Here is a 7,439-nt window from a genome sequence, read left to right on the forward strand (position 1 = left end):
TATCTATCTATCTATCTATCTATCTATCTATCAATCAATCATCTATCTGTCCATTCATCCATGTATCATCCCTCTACCTACTGTTTATCTATCTCTAGAGAGAAGACTTGCCCCTTCCTCTATTCTTTCAATTGTGACACACCGTCCCGCTGAGACTACACCATGTGGTATAGAGGTGGAGAAAGAGAGTAAAGTTGTAACATGAATTCTAACCTGGTCTCCAAGGCAGTGGAGTGCCCCACCTCTGTGGGGACACTGGGAATCAGGGATGAGGCAGAGCTGTGCTCCTCACCTTGGTTGTGGTTCTTCAGCTCTGGGGCTCAGGAGGGAGTTCTTCCCAGCCCTGACCTGGCATGTTGAGATCATCCACTGTGATGCTCACTGAGTACTTACCTAGCACTGGGCAGAGGAACTTATGTCCTGACCTCACAGCAGAGCCTAGACATAGATGACACTGTGAGGTATGGGCACGAAGACTCAGAGAGGTTGTGACCTTTTCAGACTTCAATACTCATAAATGGAAAAATTATATTTTTGTAAAAAGTTACAAAGTTAAGTTAACCAAAATGTTATCAAATTCTATACATATGCATATGGGCACACACAAGCACACACAAAATTACAAAACTTAAGGCATTGAAAGACTAAGTATTAAACTATATTTCTCTTTATATACTTTTACCATGTAGCATAATATTAAAAAATTTTAACCAAAATATAAATCCAGTCTTTGATTAAACAGTGACTGAACAATAAAAGGAACGGAGGCAATTTTGATTTGCTCTCAGTAGCACTTTTATCATCAGTTAAAGCCAATTAACGACTGTGGAGAAACAACATCTACACATGGGAACTTCTTCATAAACACAAGCTCTGATGCTCATGGCCCAGGTATAGTCCCTCAGGCTACACGTGGCTGTCCCAGCAGCAAAGCAGCTGCTGTATGCAGAAGTGAATTCTAATGGGTGCAGAAAATGTCTAAGGTACAGAATCACGGTGCACAGTAGTGTCACATTAGCTGCAGTATTCATGAACATCCTGTCACCCTATGTTTACTCTGCATAGACTGCAGCCCTGAGAGACAGTGGGTTGAGATGCGTCTATAAGGTTAGGAAGGTGTTTCTACTCACCCTGAATCCACGAAGAAGTGAGTGTAAGGAACTCCAAAGCTGAGAGTTATTTAGTACAACTCGGAAGGGCAAGCCCATTTAACTAAATGAGCCTGTCAACTGGAACTCAGTCTCTCTTTCTCTCTCTCTCTGTCTCTCTCTGTCTCTGTCTCTCTCTAGCTGTAACACACATACCACTTAGCGATATTAACTCACAATTAAAATGAGCTGTGGATGGTAGCTCTTTAATAAAGCTCACCGCCATGAGGCAGTGGTTTATAGCAGGAAGCAATTTTATTCTACTAAAGTCTATAGAATCCCTAACAATACAGCTGGGGTTTTAACTGAAATTTAAAATAAAAATGAAGATGAGCTAGTAACTTGATAAAGGGGGAGAGATAAGCAGCTCACAGAAGATGAATTGCAGAAAACGAGAAGCAAAGGTTGCCATAGCAACGTCAGAAACCACCTTTTCCCCACAGTGACAGCCAAGGTCGGAATGGGCCCGGGGTCCCAGTTGGGTTCATTGGAATCGGAGAAGTCAGGTGTTCTATGGAAATTGTATCCCAGAGTGCTGTCTGGGTTTTGCAGATCTCTTTAAACTCGAGTTCCGCGTTTTTAATCTCCTTTACCTCTCAGAACTCCAATCTCCCTCATTCCCCTGCTGCCTGTCACCCCACTCCATCTTTTGGGGGAGTTTTCTTCTTCTGCTCTTAAACGGAATTGAGTTTTTCATTAGATCATGACTCAGGAATCTGCAAGCAATATATGCATTTACAAATGACGGCACTCAAATGGAAACCGAAAAAGTTGTAGATTTATTCAAGTCTGTCCAGGGACAGATTCGGGAGAGGGGAAGCCACAATCCTGTCATTCAGAAGCATCCTTCCTGGAGACAATGAGAGGGAAATCCACTCTCCTGGGCTCTTGAACTCAGAGGGGTGGAAGGAGCAGATTGCATCTCACCTCAAGCCTGGATTGTTAAGAGTTTTATTATCATCAGCAAGGGCATTATTTATGATCTGTGAGAACTTGACTTGGAACAATGGTACCTTATGTAATTGAAATTTCTGGGGAACCATGGGGCAGGAGAATGCAAATTACCATGCTCAGTAATTAGCTCTGTTGGTGTAAAGGGGCATGGATCTCACTGGGAAGCCTTGGTGGGTAAATCAGTAGTCCTGATTTCCTGTCCAGAACTTGTCCCTAATTCTTCTGCCATGATGTTGAGAAACTGTAGACAGGCAGCTAGTTGCCCACGGCCTGGTGCACATGAGGAGGCTCTGTGTGCTTGTTCAGACTGACACCCTGTCTGTTCATCACACTTCCTGAGAAACTTCAAACATCCTCATTGTTATAAGTGCCAATTCATTTGGGAGATCGACAAGCTAAATCCCCATCTGGCCAAATAGTCGAAGTCATGTTTGTAAACCTACAGCACATCCCATCATGGGCAAGGACTCATCAGCTGCCCAGATATAGAAACAAATAAATTATAGCCAGGAAACAAGTATAGAAATAGAAAACAACCAAGAACAGCACCAGGAACCCAGGGGAAAGTAGTCAAATGACTATTTTCTTTTGATCATCTTTTTCTGTATGCTAAACAAAAGCAAAGCGCTCACCTCAGGAAGAGGGTTCCTGTGAGGCTTTCCTTGAGTCGTCTCAGTCAACTATATCTCATATAGTACATTCTGGAACCCCAAGGACCTCAAGGCAAGGGACTTTTGTTTATCCCTAATCAGAGCAGAGATTCTTCAGAAAACTAAAAACTGACCCAGTGGGTAAAAGCATTTGCCATAAAACATGTTCACCTGAGTTCCAGTCCCCAAACCCTCAAAAGGCAGGAGAGGACAGTCTACATAAAGTTGTCCTCTGACCTCCATGAACATACCAGGGCATGCACACGCCCCCCCCCCACATCATGCACATATGAAGACAAAACAAAACAAAATAAAAAAACAGAAACTAGATCTGTCTAACGTATGACCTGGCTATATTGCACTTCTGGATAATTCCCCCAAAGAACTCCAAGTCAACAGATCACAGAGATACTTGCACATCAGTATTATTACAGCTCGATGCACAAAAGCCAAGTTCTAGAACCAATCTAAGTGCCCATAAAGAGAGGAACAGAAGAGGAAAATGTGTCTATATATACAAAATAATTTCTTTGAGACACAAATAAGAACAAAGTTATGACATTTGAGAAAAATGGATGTGACTAGAGACAGTCCTATTAAGCAAGTTCAGAAGGACTGACCTCATCCATGTTTTCTCTCATATGTGGTTCTTGGAGCTTGCATAGATACATAAATCACAAATGTATATGCAGCGTGAAGCAGAGGCTCCACTGAGTAGGGGACAGAGAGGACTTATGGGAGGGGAGGAGAAAGGGGACAGTGGTGGGCTGGGGAGGGAAGATGCTCAGCAGACAGCAGACGCATGGACATGTCTTCATAGAACACAGTGCCGTGCACGACTAATATGTGCATAGTGAAGTCAGGATGAAACTCGGGAGAAGAAGGAGCCCGGCAGCCCAGTCTCGCTCTGCATTTTCTTTTGTCTGTTAAGGAATAACTTCTGGGGGATAGAATGGGATGGAGATCTGGGCTTTTTAAACCTCACTGAGCCCCTTGTGTTCCCATGCCCTTTCCTGACACTTGGCCATTTTCCCTGGACTCAGGTTTCTCTGGGCCATGTCTACTTTGCCTATTTATTCCCCAGTTATAAGTTACATGTTTGTTTTTTATCTTTATTGAATTTTTGCAAATCTCATATATATATGTCTATATATATATTACTTACATACATGCAGGCAACTTTTTTTTTTGACAGAATCTCCCTGTAGCCCCAGTTGGCCTGGAACTCACTATGTAGATCAAGCTGACCTCAATCTCACAAAGACTTGTGTGCCTCTGCCTCCCAAGTGCTGGGATCAAAGGCGTGCATCCCCATGCCTGGTTATATAATGTCTTTTGATCACATTTAGACAGCTTCCCTGTCTGCACCCTTCTTACAGCCTGCCTGCTGGTTCCAGGTACTGTGTCATATCTGTTAAGGCCTATTGAGTCTGTTTTATGTCCCCAAACGTCCTTTGGTGTAGGTCCATCCACTGGAGCCTGGTTAATCTATCCAGCATCACACACTTAAAACCAACTCTCCCTTTCCCTCTCCCAGTAGTTGCTGGTGGTCAGTAGTTCCTCAGCTATGGTTAGGGACCCTCCCCACCTCCCCTCCTCAATGTTGGAATTTTGTCTGACGTGACCTTGCATGGGTCTTCCGTGTGTTACCATGTTTTTTCTCCTTCTGAGCTGCTCTGGCTGTGCCTCTTGGTGGAAGGTGTGTAGGTTTGCAATAAAGATGACTTCTACTATGTGGCCTGAAAAACCAAAAGACTGAACAGAGCTTGTTGATCATACAGACAAATATCACAGGGAATTGCTGAAGGGAGCCATAAAACGTGGCTAAGGGCAGGCATCAAGCTGCAGGTGTCGCCACCACTCTCACTGGGTTGCAGGCCTCCTGGCACTTTTCACATCTTCAGGGCAGGTCCAAATGTGGATATTTCCAGGTATCTTGTGACATCTAGATTCCTTTGGCTTTCCAAAGAAAAATGACAGATGGAGTCCATCAGGCAAGGGGAGGCATTCTCAGTACTGCAGTGTGGGAGAGTCTTAAAGAGAGGTGATCAGGAGTTCCTTTATGCCAGGACAAAGGGGCAGGGTTTGTGAGCAAGGTGCTTGGGAACATCAGTGGGGGCTGCTGCTTGTGACGCTCTTCCGGCAGGCTTGGTCTGGCTCACTCAGAGACGCTGAGGCAGGTCCCACTTTTCTGGATGACCAGACAGCAAACAATGAACCCCAGGTCTTGAGAAGGACACACCTGGGTGTAGAACTGACACGGGTTGGCAGATTCACATCTCAGAGGTGCCCAGAAAGAGCTCAGGGAGGAAAGTCAACTAGAGTGTTTTGCACAGAGGGAGGTCTGAGACCCTGAGTCAGGGGGAAACTGTCTGTAATTTAGTCCAGCTGAGGGGAACCGTGAGGGTAAGTTTAACACTTCTTATGAAAGGTGATATGTGGAAATAGCAATTTCCTGCTATTCAGGTGGATTAATCATTGGTCCTTGGCACAAAATACAAGGATGAACTAATCTTTGGCTAGAAAAATGACTTGGTCTGCAGACTCAAACAGTAGACATTAAAATAAAAATAAACAGCAGAGGACAGTCGCAGGAGGCCCGCAGGGAGGGGGTGTCACAGGAGGCCCGGAGGGAGGCAGTGTCACAGGAGGCCCACAGGAAGGGGCTAAAAGAGTGGCAGATTCACACCCCACCTGTAGGGTAGATTTGGCCTTTTGCAGCACTGTAAACGTAATTATTTTTGTAACCACGTCTGTCTTTTGTTGTTCTTTGCAGTCTAATTCTTTCTTTTTGTTTTTATTGAATTTTGGTGTATTTCATAAAGAACATCTCAAACAATCTTAACTCATCTTTATGCCCCTGTCCCCACTGGCACCCCCCACCACTGGAACCCATATACTTTGTCATCTGTGTTAAGGCCCAATGTGTCAAGTTAGTGTCCCCAGATATTCCCCAGTGCAAGTCCATCCACGGAGGTCTAGTCAGCCTATTTAGAGTCCCTTGCTTTAGGAAGATCAGCTCTTCTTCACCTAGCAGTTATCAGTTACCAATATTTCTTCAGCTAAGATTGGGGTCTGCTGTTCATTTTCCCAGTTCTATGCTGGGTTACTGTCTGCTTGAGTTTGCATGGGACTTGTATATGCTGACAACATTGCCATAGAATCATATGAGCAGGTTCCCAGGAGCTTTAGGACTCTGTTTCCATATGATCGCGCACCTCCTCCCTGGCTCTTACAATCTTTCTGCTCCCTCTTCCACAATGGTCCCTGAGCCCTGGGTGGGTGAAGTTTAACATAGGAGTCCTGTCCAAGGACCAGCATTCTGCAGACTCTTAGTCTCTACACTTTGGCCATTTGTGACCTTTTGTGTTCCTGGTTCTCTGTTGCAGGAGGGATCTTCACTGATGAGAACTGAGAGATTCGTTAGTTCTTTACTCCCTTTCTATCTTCTCTGAGCCTAGGTGTAGAGGTTGCATTCCAGATGTGTCACTTAGGCCTGGGCATTTCATAGACAATGTCTGTATATGACCAGTTGTGGTACTTGGTAATAGTCTCCAGCTGCTGCAAAATAAGTTTCTTTGATGGGTGTTGACTGGGATGTTTGTCTGTAAATACAACGTTGCGTATTTTACAGAGAGTAAGAAATCACTTTAGTCTAGGGAGGTGACAACCTTGGGGTTTCTCCAAGACCTATGACCACTCCAGCCATGTGTATTTGGTTATGTTACAGTACCACACCTGAGTTTCCTCCCTTTGAGTGGGCTTCTAGTCCAATTAGGTAACTGCTGATTGCCCCCAAGATAAAAGAGGCAGTGCGGCACTGCCTATGCCATGCTGGCCACTGATGTGGTTATTTGGTCTTGAAGACGGTGCTGGGCCATCGGTTGATGTTTTCCCTTGGCACCTTCATAGGCTCTCCAAGCTATGTGCTCTCGAATTCTTTACGTGAGGCAGAGAGACACTGTGAACTGTGGGAAGCTCAAGAGCCAGGCTTCTGATCTCCTCCGCCTCTCTCCCTGCCAACCTCGCTGCCTCTGACGCAGACAGATAACATAGGCAACTGTGTTCTTGTTGTGGAGCCTGTTTAGAAGCTGGACATGTGACGGTGCTTATTAGCGTTTCCTGTGAAACCTTGGACCTGCGAAGAAAACAGGCGAACTTCCGAGGCCCTTCAGCTTTCTGAAAGACTACAGCACAGGCTAGCCCCCCTCTGTCTAGGAGTTCTGCACTTGAGGGTCCAACAAATTGGGAATAAAAATATTTGAACTTTCCAGACTTTATCCTTGTTATTCCAAACGGTCACCATCAGCATGAGGCAGGAGAGTAAAGAAAACAGTGCTTCCTAATGTCACAAAGTGTACTTGGTCCGTTTGTGTCACAGAATGTGAATTAGACTTTCCCCCAATTATTAGCTTCTGGTTCCGCTCAGATTCATGTACTTCTCTTAATTTAACTGTTTGTATTAAAGAAAAGCCTGCCAAGCAGCTGCCTTTTGCAAATAAAAGTGTAAATGGATGCATAATTCACAAAATGTGCGCATTTAAAAATATTTTATTTTATGCGTATGAGTGTATTGCCTGAATGTATGTAAGTGCACCCATGTCATGCAACGCCCAGGAAGTCAAAAGAGGGTGTCGATCCCCTGGAACTGGAGTTACAGATGGTTGTTAGCCACCATGTGGGTACT

The sequence above is a fragment of the Nannospalax galili genome, unplaced genomic scaffold (genome assembly GCF_000622305.1).
Source record: "Nannospalax galili isolate Female #2095 unplaced genomic scaffold, S.galili_v1.0 scaffold1234, whole genome shotgun sequence".
NCBI classification, from domain to species: Eukaryota; Metazoa; Chordata; class Mammalia; order Rodentia; family Spalacidae; genus Nannospalax; species Nannospalax galili.